This window comes from Peromyscus californicus, unplaced genomic scaffold, assembly GCF_007827085.1.
Source record: "Peromyscus californicus insignis strain IS unplaced genomic scaffold, ASM782708v3 Scaffold_23__1_contigs__length_62951481, whole genome shotgun sequence".
Lineage (NCBI taxonomy): Eukaryota > Metazoa > Chordata > Mammalia > Rodentia > Cricetidae > Peromyscus > Peromyscus californicus.
In genome coordinates this window covers 28,671,325-28,685,401 of record NW_026294534.1, presented here as the reverse complement: position 1 = coordinate 28,685,401, position 14,077 = coordinate 28,671,325, and the positions used below count along the sequence as shown (strand labels likewise).

General features: G+C 38.2%; 1 protein-coding gene and 1 non-coding gene across 3 annotated transcripts in view; both read left to right on the top strand.

Moving 5' to 3' along the window:
• Dlc1 (DLC1 Rho GTPase activating protein) overlaps positions 1 to 14,077 on the top strand; it is a 374,422-nt gene that overhangs the window by 76,965 nt on the left and 283,380 nt on the right. The gene's annotated exons all lie outside the window — the stretch shown is intronic.
• Positions 9,340 to 9,503, top strand: LOC128119538 (U1 spliceosomal RNA). Its single transcript, XR_008221567.1, has one exon. It is a non-coding gene; the product is annotated as a U1 spliceosomal RNA (small nuclear RNA).

Sequence of the window (14,077 nt, the reverse complement as noted above, 5' to 3'; positions counted from 1 at the left end):
TGATGTTCAGTGGATAAGAAAAATGAGAAGACCATGAGACTGTGGGGTGCATGGCTAGTTTCTAAATTACCCCTGTGTTACCCCCTGCACACCTGTTTTCTGATCTGCATAAACACAAGAATAGTGTAAATAGTTTTCCTTGAATTTCAAATTCTGTGATCCTCAGAGAAAAGATGGCATGGAGGGAGAAAATGAGGCCCAAGTCTAAGAATAATGTTCACTGGAATGTAGAGAATGCATCTGATGAATTTTATTGAAATATAAAGTTAAATATTCAGATAACTAAAAACAGTGCTGTGCAATTTCAACCCCATTAGTTGCTATCAGCATTAATTTTTAAAAAAGCAAGTGTTAGCAGAGTATGGTGATACATGCCTTTAGTCCTAGTACTTGAGAGGCAGAGACAAAAAGACTTCCATGAGTTCAAGGCCAGCCTGATCTGCATAGGGAATTCCAGACCAACCAGAGTTACATGGTAAAACTCTGTCTCAGATAGGTAGGTAGATAGATAGATAGATAGATAGATAGATAGATAGATAGATAGATAGATAGATGGATGGATGGATGGATGGATGGATGGATGGATGGATGGATAGATAGATAGATAGATAGATAGATAGATAGATAGATAGATAGATAGATAGATAGATAGATAGATAGATGATAGGTGATAGATGATAGATAGGTAGATAGATAGATAGATAGATAGATAGATAGATAGATAGATAGATAGATAGATAGATAGATAGATAGATTATAGGTGATAGATAGATGATGGACAGATAGATAGATAGATAGATAGATAGATAGATAGAATAAATCCTATGGATTTGAGTAGCAATGTACAGTCTAGAGCACACTGGTAAGTTCAGAAAATTAAGGAAAAAAACTACTTATTGTGTAGTTCCTGACTGCCAGCTCCAATGGAGGTGTTTGAACACACAATGGCTTTCATTTTCATGCTCTTCTTTAAGAATACTAGCTAAAACATTAAGCCTGGGCAGCTTTTAATCTGTATGGATTGAATAAAGTCAATCCATACCACATGAAGGTCTAGTCTTTTAGGATTTGGGGTTAGGGGAATGTTAATGCCTTTTGGTGCAATTTAAACTACAATCTGTTTGATGACATTAGTGATATGACAAATTATGATCATGGTATTGACATAATTCCACAATTTCAGCGCAAGGCTGTATTTTCACTCACCAGGTAAACTTTGTAATCCTCTGGACTGGATAGTTTTGTCAGCTTGACACAAGCTAAAGTCATCTGAGAGAAGGGAGCTCAATTAAGAAAATGCCTCAATAAGATCAGGCTGTAGGCAAGCTTGTATGGTATTTTGTAAATTGGTGATTTATGGCTGGTGGTCCTAAGTTCTATTAGAAATCAGGCTGAGCAAGCAATGTGAAGTAAGCCAGTAAGCAATCCTCCTCCATGACCTCTACATAAGTTCCTGCCTTCAGATTCCTGCCCTTCTTGAGTTCCTGTCTCAACTTCCTTTGATGGTGAACTGTGATGTGGATCCATAAGCTGAAAAAAAAAAAAAAAAACGCTTCCTTCATGACTTGCTTTTGGTCATGGTGTTTCATCATAGCAACAGAAACCCTCAGACATCCCCTATCACCTGCCACTCAAATGACCCCTCTGCATCCCAGGGATTTCACTGTGACTGATTGAACAATGAAGCTCTTTCTCACTCTGCGCTCATATGTAAAGGTCAGACTGGGTGTTGGTAGTACCTTTCTCACTGCTATTTGTCTCCTGACTCTACCTTCCTGGATTCATTAATTAATTTTAAAAACTCAGTTCTGTGAACTGAGAGTGAGATGCACCCACCCCCGTCCCCCCAGGCTCCATCAGTATCGGTTTGTAACAACCCCCAGAGCCGACTGAGTTCCTGGCAGAGTTTCAGTACTAACATGTGGTTAATTTTTTAGAGGACTCTTCTTTTCCTTCCTGTGCTCAAGAGGAGCCATGGAGTGTGTGGGAAACGGTATCTTGACTCATGCATCTGTGGTGCTTGCATATTTCCCTGAGAGATAGTGACCAACCCTTCTGTCTCCGAACATTATGTTCTAGGAACTTAGGAGGAGAAACATACCCTGAATATTTAGAGGGCTTTTCCAAGTATTCTTGGAGATATTGTACATGAAAAAAAAAAAAAAAAAAAAAGAGCCCAGAATTCTCCCTGACTGAAGTTAGCAATTAATTCATGTAATGGTAACTTACAGCCACTTACATTCCGTATGCACTGCTGTGGTACATTGCAAAGTGCAGGGACGGTGAGGAATGCCCACTTAACCGTCAGTTTTCTTCAGCCACCAATGCCTGACCAAAGGGCACAGAGAGCAGCTAAAGTCAGCTCGTGAAGATCTGACTGGACCTTTACCGTTTCTAGTTCTTTCAAAGCAGGACAATGAATTGTGCTGTTTTATTGTTAATGTCCAAGTTTTCAAGAACTGTCTGTGAGGATAATCCTGTTGTGTTTCTATTTAAAATTACAGAAGGAAGCATCCTCTTAAAATTCTACTAAATAAAAAAAAAAGACACTGCTTTGGATTATTTAATTTACTTTCTATTTTTGTAGCAGTAGTAAAATTCACATTTGGCTTATATTTTGCTCAGCACATAACAGAATCTTTCAAATAATGAGATCATAATTCTTGTTTTCCCCTTGCATGGATTTTCTAAGTCTGTAAGGGATCAACACTTCTGGTCCACACGGAGACAGTCAGTATAAAAATACTTAGTTCTTCTTCTAACTTCCTTGAAACAGAAGAACATAAATTTTCAATTATTTGTTAGTAGCAATGGTGACAGGTTCTGCTGAAGATCTGTGTGTTCTTATTTATATGACCTTCCAGTCATTAGCAAGTAATCTGTGGCAGGATAGATGTTTGTCAAACTAAATAATGGCAAACAACAAAGCATAAGTTGTGTAGACATGCGTAGGAATATAATATATGAATATATATATTCATATATATATATTTGTATATATTCATATGAATATATATCATCGTTAATGCTTTCTAGAACACTAAGATTCAATGACTGTCTACAAAATACACTAGGTGAAAATTTTTTTCAAATATTCAACAGCCTCTCAGAAATAGATGCTGTGTATCTGTTTCTGCCAATCACTTGAATGACAAATTTAGGTTCATCTTGAACCAAACAGGGGAAATAGCACAGCATTATAAATTTCTCTCTTGTTATTGAAATTTTTTTCATAAAATATATTCTGATCACAGTTCCCCTTCTCTCACCTCCCAGATTCTCCGTATCTCCCTCTCCACCTGACTCCAGTGTTTCGTTCTCTCTGTAGAAAACAAACAAAAAAAGCAAACAGCCAGAATAAAAAAAAATAATAATAGCAAAGAGAAAACACAAGAATCCCACACACACACCACTGATAAAAACACAAAATCTGAAACTGTAATATGTAAACAACCAGTCAAACAAACAAACAAAAATGCCCAAACAAAGCAACACAAGACAGAAAGTCTACAAAATTATCAGTGAGTTCGTTTTGTGTCAGCCAACTACTCCTGAGCATAGGGCCTGCCCTGAAGAGTACTTTTGTACTCAGTGAGACTCCATTAGAGAAAGCTAATTTTTTCTTTGCAAGTGGATGTCAATTAGAGATAGCTTCTTGGTTAAGAATGGGAGCTCCTGTCCACTTACTTCTCTAGCCTTAAGGATTTAATGAAGGTGTAGGCCCTGTAAGGTAGCAGGAGGACTGTAATTGAAGAGCTAGTGTAAGATACTCATTTTTTTAGACTTTTCATGTAGTTTTACAAAATGCATGTATTTTACTTGTAAAACACTACAATGAAGACCCAGAGAAGAATCAGTGGGAAAAGAGGGGAAAATAGATCTAAATTGTGGTGGTATTGTGTTCCCCAATATATTGTGCACCCTAATAAACTTATCTGGGGTCAGAGAACAGAACAGCCACTAGATATAGAGGCCAGAAAACAGTGGCACACACTCGTTTAATCCTAGCATTCCAGAGGCAGAGATCTGCCTAGATCTCTGAGTTCAAGGCCACACTGGAAACAGCTAGGCATGGTGACTTACACGCCTTTAATCCCAGGAAGTGAGCCTTTAATCCCAGGGAGTGATGATAGAAAGCAGAAAGATATATAAGGTGTGAAGACCAGAAACTAGAAGCATCTGGCTGGTTAAGCTTTTAGGCTTCTGAGCAACAGTTCAGCTGAGATTCATTCTGGATGAGGACTGAGAGGCTTCCAGTCTGAGGAAACAGGATCAGCTGAGAAGTTGGCCAGGTGAAGTTAGCTGTGGCTTGTTCTGTCTCTCTGATCTTTTAGCGTTCACCCCAATATCTGGCTCCGGGTTTGTTTTTGTTAATAAGACCTTCTAACAATTTGTGCTACATCAAGTAACAAGTCGGGTGAGACGGGGCACACCCGCTGCAAAAGTCAATTCAACTGCCTTATACTATGTATTCAGTTTACAATGGAGTTCCCTCCCCATTAACCCATCCTAAGCAAAAAATGAGTAAATTTGTCAATAATGCAAGTTGAAAGTGCATTTAACACACCTGTAGTCGTTTAAATCTGAAATGTCCCCCACATAGTCATGTGCTCAGTTTTCACAACTAGCTTCAAATGCCATTTTAGTTAGGTATTCAAAACATTAGGATTTTGGGCCTAGATGAAGAAAGTAGGCCTCTGAGCCTGGATCCTTTCTCTGCTCTTCCTCTTCTTTTCCTTCTCCTCCTCCTCCTCTTCTCCTTCTTCTCTTCTCTTCTTTTTCTCCTCCTCCTCTTCTTCTTCCTCTCCCTTCCCCTCTCCCTCCCTCCTTCCCCCCTCTCTCCCTTCCTCTGCCCCTCCCTCCCTCTCTCCCTTTTTCCTGGTTGCCATGATGGAAGCTGTCATGTTTATGAGCCTCAACATTGTCAACATCAAGGATTAAAATCCTAAATAATAATAATCTTTTCTTCTCTTAGGTTGTTATGTGGGGTATTTTATCACAGTAATGAACATGTAGCTAGTACACTTCACAGCCTCTTAACTAGCAGAGTGAACCACTGCCGAGACAGATGTTTATCTTGTGTAGGCATGGCTGACCATGTACTTCATGTCTGCTCCTCAGCACAGAGTACAGGAGAAGGTGAAAATTCAAAATCCAAACAGTAGTTTCTATTGACTGTCTACTGTAAACACAAAAAGTTAAGGAAAAGATGTCATCACTTGGGAGCCACGTGCTGGTCTTTCACTGTGCTTCGCGCAAGTATTGAAGCAGAATCCCCCAACTATTTTATGAATGTCTCATCCTATCACACTGCCACTACATCATTTATTTCTATACCTTCCAGCCATCCCGAGTGTGCTGATTTCCCCATTGATGAGATAAACACTTTTCACAAAGCAGCTACAGGGTGGAAGGACCTATTGATGGTTATGTTTTCAAAGGGCTATCTTGGCCAGCCGTATTGTTCTTAGTATCTGTGAGACAGAACATCTCGGTAGTGGGAGTGTGTACCTGAAGCTACTTACAGGAAGCAGGAAGGAAGAGGTGGACAGCTACAATGTATGTGACCTTCATTTGCAGGCTTCCAATGACCTATCTCTTCCAGCTGGATTTGTGTTAAAATGCTATGTACTATTCTTCTTAAGTTGTCTAATCCATATCCCTAATCAGTCACATGTTGATTTGTACTAACTGATAGCCTAGAAGGCCTGCCCCCAATAGACAACATGGAGTAGTCGACTGCTCAAGAGATTCTGTGTTATTAACCAACTAAATGACAGTTAGAAGCCATGGTAACTTGTATTCCCCTTCATGGACCCAAAGTATGTTTTCTAAGAAAACTGGGTGGATCTTTCTAGTGAGAACTGATAAATGATTTGCTATCATGGTCTTCATTTCTGGTTAAATGATCTTTTATTTATAACAATGAAAAAAATCACCACTTTCAAAAATCAATGACATTTTATTCCAGGAAATTTATCATTTATGTTTCTAATATCCACTTCTTTCAACACTTTCTTTTTGATGATTATTAATCAAAAGAGGGAATCACCTGTCTTACAGTATTAAGATTTTCATGCAATCTGTCACCTGATCACTTATTAAAGTCTATTTCAGAAGTCACTGGGTCTCAATACAGAGAGTAAGATTGAAACTTATTGTTGATTAACTAACAATTAGTTTATAAATTTGAATATTTAATAAGTATCTAGATAATGTCTAGTAATGTATAAAAATCAAAATTTCTACAGAAAGAAGCATAAACTGCTGCTATGGAACTTTCACTTCCAGATGGAAAAGAACTTCCATATTTACCAGCTTGGGAAACAACCAAGGCCATGAACAGATAAGGACAAAGTTCTCTCCCATGTGTTAAAGAGATGCCTAAGCAGAAAAAATTGTGGTTAAGAGTTACTATCACATTGAAAAACAAAACAAAAAACAAAAACAACCCAAAAAGAAAGAAAGAAAAACATTGTTTGGTTTCACTATGCACAAGAGAAAGGCAAACAAATGCATCATAACAATTTCAGAGAAACGGAGGGAAAGTAACCTAGGTATTTTGCAAGCAAAAGACCATTTTTCAAATGTCCTTTTCGATCAAAAAAATATTATGCCCCAAAGATTGTTTGTGTGTTTTTAGCTGAGTCCTATAAGGACACACACAATGAACCACCCTTTCTGGCCAACCGGGGGTAAATACTAAAAGTTCTTTCCACCCGGAAGTGAAAGCTCTGTTGTAGCAGTTTATACTTTCTTTCTGTAGAAATTTTGATTATTTTATAGATTCCAAATATTATCTAGATGCTTATTAAGTATTCAAACTTACAAACTCATTATTCATTAATCAAAAATAATTTTGGATCTTACTCTCTGTATTCAGAGCCAGTGACTTCTGAAATGGAATTGAAAAATTGATCAGGCGGCAAAATGCACAAGAAGCTTATGAATGTAGATTGATGACTTCTTTATTTGACTAATAATCATCCAAAAAGGGACTGCTGAAAGAAATAGATGTAAAAAATAAGTGATAAATAATAAACAAATGATAAATGATCAGAGTCCTGGAATAAATTGTCATTGATTTTTGAAAGTGATTTTTTTCATTGTTAATAAATAAAAGATCACTTAACTGGAAATGAAGTCCATGATAGGAATTCATTTTGTTATTAGTCCATGCTAGAAAGATCCACCCAGCTTTTCAGAAAATGAAATACAAACGTGTTTAACTTAGGGTGAAGAGCCTTTCTCATATAAGCAGGTATGGTGAAACCAGCTGGGTAGGAACTAGACAGACACATGGCATGAAATCAAGCATATAAGCCTATCTGTTAGCATATTATATTAACGATATTCATATATCTGTTGGTGATTTGACATTATGTTTATGTCTTCTTCCCTCTTTCCTCTTCTCCTTCTTCTCTCCCTTCCTTTCTCAGGCTCCTCCCCTCTTCCTCCTTCACCTCCTTTATCTCCTCCTCTTATTATTGTCTGTATTTATGTGTGCATGTGGATGGTAGTATGTGTAAAGGCCAGAGGTAAAAAATAGACATATGCTAACATATGTAGCCTATGTTTTCTCCCTACTTTCTCCTTCCTTCCTATTGTGTGACTATGAGAAAGTCCAAATACATTCCTGGGCCAATTGGAAGACCCTAGAGAGACCCACCACAATGCGTCACTATAGGACAGATCCGTCTATTTAAAACATTTGATCTAAAATAGTTGATGACTACCTGACTGTTCGATGGGAATCCTAAGTGTCAGTGTGTAGTTTAAAGAGTCTTCACTTCCTCTTCTAGCATTGCCAACAGTTTAGTAAAGGCAGAAACCAGACTTCAACGTGTGCTAGAACAAACGGCAGGCAAAAAGAGGTGAAACCACAGCTGGGAGTGTGGCTCCATGGGAGAGCTCTTCCCTGGCATTTTTGAGGCCCCAGCACAAGGAGACAGAGAGTAAGAAAGAGAGAGAAGAAATAAATTTTTCAAGATGTTTCTCGTGGAAGGCTTCTGGTATTTATAAAGAACAGATTCCCAGATCCCAACCCCTAAAATATCCATCCAGAATCTTTAGAGGAGTACCCAAGAATCTACATTTCATTAATAACTGATTAATCATTTTAAGATCGTTAAATATACTTAATGTGCAGAGCATCATATAGCAAGCACCCATTTGCCCCATGTGCGAAACTACACATCTGAATAATGGCTCCTGTTTGTTAAAAAAAAACTCTCTGAATTTTGGTCTGTATTATTTTGATGTCATCATGAAATGAAATCTCTGGGCTAGTTCAGCATGTGATCCCACTTCTCTCTACTCCCAAAGGAAACCACTATTTGGAATTATCTTAAACGTTTCTATTTTATATACCTTCATTCAAAAAATGCATAGTTTATGTATTTTTATGTTTTCCACTTTGATATCAAATCACATCAAATAATACTGGTTTTTTGGCTTTCAGTTTGCTTAGCATTCACAGATGCTATGGAACGACATTTACATATTTAACAAGGTGTTATGTGGGGATTGTGGGAGGGGGTGAGTGTGTGTGTGTGTGTGTGTGTGTGTGTGTGTGTGTGTGTGTGTGTACAGAGAGAGAATAGCTTTTCATAATAAGCTGCTCAATTTTTTTCCTTTAAAACTTTGAAATGTATTTACTTAGCTCATTATTTGGTTAAATACTTTAAATTCCACTAAATGATGTTCTATGGCATTAGTTGCCATTTGACTTAAAAATACAAATCATCAGTTGAGAATATTTTTCTTAGTTCATTTAAAGTGCTATCCAACCAGTCAGTCTATTGGGTGCTGCCTTTAAAATTACAAATGTAGAATCTTCTAAGTGATATTTTATATACTCATTCATTAATCTCTTTAAATCTTACTTTCTAAGACAGTGTCTGATTTTGTCCCTCACTTCTCACCAAATGGCACTGGGGTTTGTGATAGAAAAGCAATGCCATAATCACATTCCTTTTTAACTTTGAGTTAAAAAGATTCCAAGGCAAATTTTTTTTTAAATGGGTATCGTTTATGAGGAAAAGCTATAAGCAGCACAAGGAGCCACCGGGCACACTTCAACTTGGCCCAGCCAGGAAATAACACACTGGCCAGGATGACAGTGCCCACAAAGTAGGCATCCATCTAAGTGCAAGTCAGGAGTCCTGTTTACCAAACATGAGGATGCCTTTTCATGTCAACGAGGATTTTCGATCATTGTTTCAAGAGCTTCAGAGTGTGTCAACATGGGTACACCCCAAAAAGATATTTATAAATCACTCAAGATAGAGAAAAGGTAAGGAAAGGGACTTTGAGGACAAAGGATAAAGAGTGTTATGCATACTTACCTGGCAGGGGAGATACCATGATCACGAAGGTGGTTTTCTCAGGGCGAGGCTTATCCATTGCACTCCGGATGTGCTGACCCCTGCGATTTCCCCAAATGCGGGAAACTCGACTGCATAATTTGTGGTAGTGGGGGACTGCGTTCGCGCTCTCCCCTGTTTAAAAAAAAAGAAAAAAAAAGAGTGTTATACAGTTACAGAAAAAAAAACTCAGGGAAATGTTTTGATTTGGGTATTGACTGTTCTAAAAAAAAATTATGTGTTTATTCTTTCAGAATTCCATACATGAATACAATGTGTTTTGATCATATCTGTCCCTCATTCCCACTCTTAGTACTCCTAGACATCTTACCTCCACATTTCCCTCCAAACTTCCTGCCCTGTTTGTTTTCTATGACCAATTAATGTTGCATTGCCCATATGTGTCATGAGTCCTTAACCATGTTTACAGTGCCAGACACGAGTTCTCTCCTATGGAGTGCACCTTTAACACAATCGGAAAGCTGTTGGGTTCTCCATGACCTTCCTGCTACTCCTCCTGCATCAGTGAATATATCTTGCTGGTATTACTATAGCTGGCAGAGGTCACAGCTGGATAAGGCTGTTCATGACTATTTTCTTCCAAGGGCTTGCATAGCACCTTCTGGTTCTATGAAAACTAGCCAGCAAGAAGGATGTTTCCTTGTCAGTAACGGCTTAATTATTCCATGATGTGTGATCAAAGTGAGTGGTGTCTTCAGCAATCGAGCCTTAACCATCAAGATTTGGTGGACAACCAAGAACAAGGACAATAGCCTGTATTATTTTAGGCATCTCTGGAATGCTCTTCCTGATCAACAACACCTTTAGGGAAAGTATCCCATGACTGGTCCTGAGCTTTTTACTTGACAACCTATTGCCAAATAGGAGGAGCATTTACCATTCCACACACCCATGTAAACGATCTCTATTTAAACTCCTTTCTAAAATAATACATGCTACAGGGGAGAACTTCCTACTATTATTTTGCCAAATGGACATAATGATAGTTTTTAAAATTGTACATAGTGAAGTTTTTGTTGTTAGTCAGCATTCACTTTTATTGAACAGTAGTGATCACATATTCATTGCAGGAATTACAAATGATTTAAGAAAGTGTTTAGATTCCCTGCCCCCTCCCCAATTATTCCTCATATACAGCACCCAGGATGGATATCTTCTCTGTGAGTGTTTGTACCTTGACCTCTCTGTATTCATATGTAAAGAATTTTACACTCTGTGTCTCTCTTTCTGTCTCCCTGTCTCTCTGTCTCTGTATCTCTCTCTGTCTCTGTATCTCTCTCTCTCTCTCTCTCTTTCTCTCTCCCCCCCCCCGTGTGTATGTCTGTGTGTGTGTGTGTGTGTGTGTGTGTGTGTGTGTGTGTGTGTGTGTGTTACATAAGGATTTCATACTGGAGAGTATTGTCATCCAGTCTTCTGTCTCCACTTAACAAATCCTCTTGGAATACGTTCCCTTAGCAAAAGTCTCAATTTCTGTTGAGTAGGTTGAGCCCTGGGCACGGACACCAGACAAAAACTCTGAAAGGGGGCTGATGAACAACATATGTTTTATGCAGTAAGATGGGTCTATGCTCATCCAGAGTGTACTTTCCTAACTCACACTGAATTTCTACCAAGACTACCCAAGGTTTCCAGTATAAGGGAACTGACCTAATTTTATGCAGCTGCTACCTAGTGACCTAATAAATACTAGTCATGCAATTAATTTTGATGGCTCTTTTTTGATAGGTACTTGGGTTTCTTCCAGTTCTCTGGCCACTAGAAAAGAATATTTAATTGAATAGTATTCAGCATACTATCTTTTGCATTTACTTAAGTTCTAAGACACTGGTCTAAAATTAGAATTGTCCAATGTGTGAACATGCCTTACTTTAATTTTAAAAGATCCTGTCAAAGACAAGATCATAAAATATTGTCAACTGTGAGTGTGATGAAGACTTTTTAGCATTTTAATATTTGATAAACAAAAGATAACAATTCTCTTAGTTACTTGTCTTTTTTTAACCCGTTTATCCCTATTGTAAGTCTTGACTATCCTTCTTGTTCTCTGCCTTTAACGATCCCTTTATGTGCTTTTGGTTAGATGCTAAATGTTGTCCTCACATCTGCAACTGTCTTTTAACTTTCTTCAGCCTTTCTCTTTGTGTTCTTCATGTTTGTTTCTTAGAACGTTTGGAACTTTTAAAGTATTTTATGCTTTTCTCTTGCAAATGAATTTTAAAATCAAGTTTTATATAACTGTGAACGATATGATATGTTAGCTGGAATTTGTCGTAAAATATTGTTTAAAAAGTGAGAAAGGGTTTTTTTTTTAAGTGACAAGGTATTGGTGTGTGGTGGTATTGTGTTCCCCAAAATATTGTGCACCCTAATAAACTTATCTGGGGTCAGAGAACAGAACAGCCACTAGATACAGAGGCTAGAAAATGGTGGCACTCACGCCTTTAATCCTCTCATTCCAGAGGCAGAAATCCATCTGGATCTCTGTGAGTTCAAGGCCACAATGGAAACAGCCAGGCATGGTGACACATGACTTTAATCCCAGAAAGTGAGCCTTTAATCCCAGGGAGTGATGGCAGAAAGTGGAAAGGTATATAAGGCGTGAAGACCAGAAACTAGAAGCCTTAACTGGTTAAACTTTCAGGCTTTCAAGCATCACAGTTCAGCTGAGCTTCATTCTGGATAAGGACTCAGAGGCTTCCAGTCTGAGGAAACAGGATCAGCTGAGGAACTGGTGAAGTGAGGTAGCTGTGGCTTGCTTGTTCTGCTTCTCTGATCTTCCAGCATTCACCCCAATAACTAGCCTCAGGCTTGATTTTGTTAATAAGAACTCTTAAGATTCATGCTACATTGGTGAGTTTTCATTTGATGTGCAAATCAGCCTTTGTTTATTATTCTTTTCTGTTTTTAGTGTATGTAGACACCTATGCTAAAGAGAGATATTATGCTTTCTTTGGAGCTTTCTTTTTGTTTGTATTTCTTTACTGTCTTGTGTGTGTGTGTGTGTGTGTGTGTGTGTGTGTGTGTGTGTGTGTGTGTGTGTTGTGTGGTCTCATGTATTTTGGGGGGCCAGAGATTAACATCAGATGACAATAGATGTCTTAGATGACCTCTATTGCTCTTCACCTTATTTTAGCACAGGATTTTCACTGCACTCAGACCTCATCAGTTGGCCCAGGGATCCTCCGTCTGAGTCATTGACACCGGTGTTACAGACATGCCATACCACATGAAGTTTCTATGTGGGTGCTGGGTATCCCAGCTCAGGTCCTTATGCTTGTACAGTGAGGACTCTATTCACTAAGTCATCTATCTCCCTAGCCTCACTACCTCTCATGTTAATTGAATTCTTAAAGCAGTTTTAGATGAGCAAAAATACAAAGGATTTCCATATATCCTCTGTCTCCTCGGCTGCATGCATACTCTCCCCAGGTCAGCATCCTGCACCAGAGCAGTGTGATCATGATAATTAGTGAACCCACAATGATGAATCAGTGTCACTGGGAGTATACACTATGTGTTTTGACAAATATATAATGATATGTACTTACTATTGTAGTGTCATGCAGCATAGTTTTATCACTCTAAAAAGTCTCTGTTTTCTGCCTCTTCTTCATCCCTTCCTTTCTTTGAACTTCTGGTAACCACCTTCTTTTTACTGTCTTCACAGTTTTACTGTTATGAAATTCATACAGCTGGAATCTTAGGATGTGTAGTCCTCGGAGACTGACTCGTCTCACTTAGTGATGTGTTTTTCAAGTTCTATTTCTTTCTTCTCATAGCCGGACAGGTCATTTCATCTTAGTGCTGAATAATATCTCATTGTTTAGCTTCAGGTTCAGGAAATCATTGGTGTAAATGATGTAAGTGCTGTAAGTATTCACGTGCAGGGTTTTAAGATTTCTGTTTTGTTTTGTGTAAGTTATCAGTTCATTTGAACAAACATCAAGTGTGTGCTTCCTGGATTATAAGTCTGTCGGTATTTCTGTTTGTTTGTTTGGTTGGTTTTTGTCTTTAAAATGCTTTACAGGGGCTAGAGAACTGGTTTAGCAATTAAAGGTACTTGTTGCTCTTACAGAGGACCTGGGTTTGATTTCCAGAACCCACATGGTGGCTCATAACTCCATTACTCCAGTTTTAGGGGATCCAATGCCTTCTGCTGACCTCCAAGGGCACCAAGTATGCAAGTAGCACACATCCATTCTAGCAAAACACTCATACAGGTAAACTTAATAAAATGAATACTTGAAATTTTTAAAATTAGCTTTACAAAGCAATTTTTTAAATCCACAAAAGTCTTGTCCCCCCTTTTGGATTATGTGAATTCACAAATTAATCCAAAGAAAATTAATACTTTATCCATTTGTTCAACAAACATTAATGTATGATGGTTTGTGCAGACTACTGATCTGTAATTCTGGGATTCTATAACGGAGGCTGGGTCCTAATACCACCTTTGCAGGGCTGATATTGCACTGGGGGAACACATGAAACAATAATAAACAAGTGGAAACATATGCTGCAAATTTCCCCTCTAGAGAACTTATACCTCTTTCCATTTGCTCAGTCTTCTCTTCCAGTCTTCAGTGACCTTTCTCATGATTTTTGGTTTCCAGTAACTTTTGGGGTTTCACTTCTAATTCAGTTGCTTTCTATAGCTTTGTTGCTACAATGATTTTATTCTTTTTTTTAAA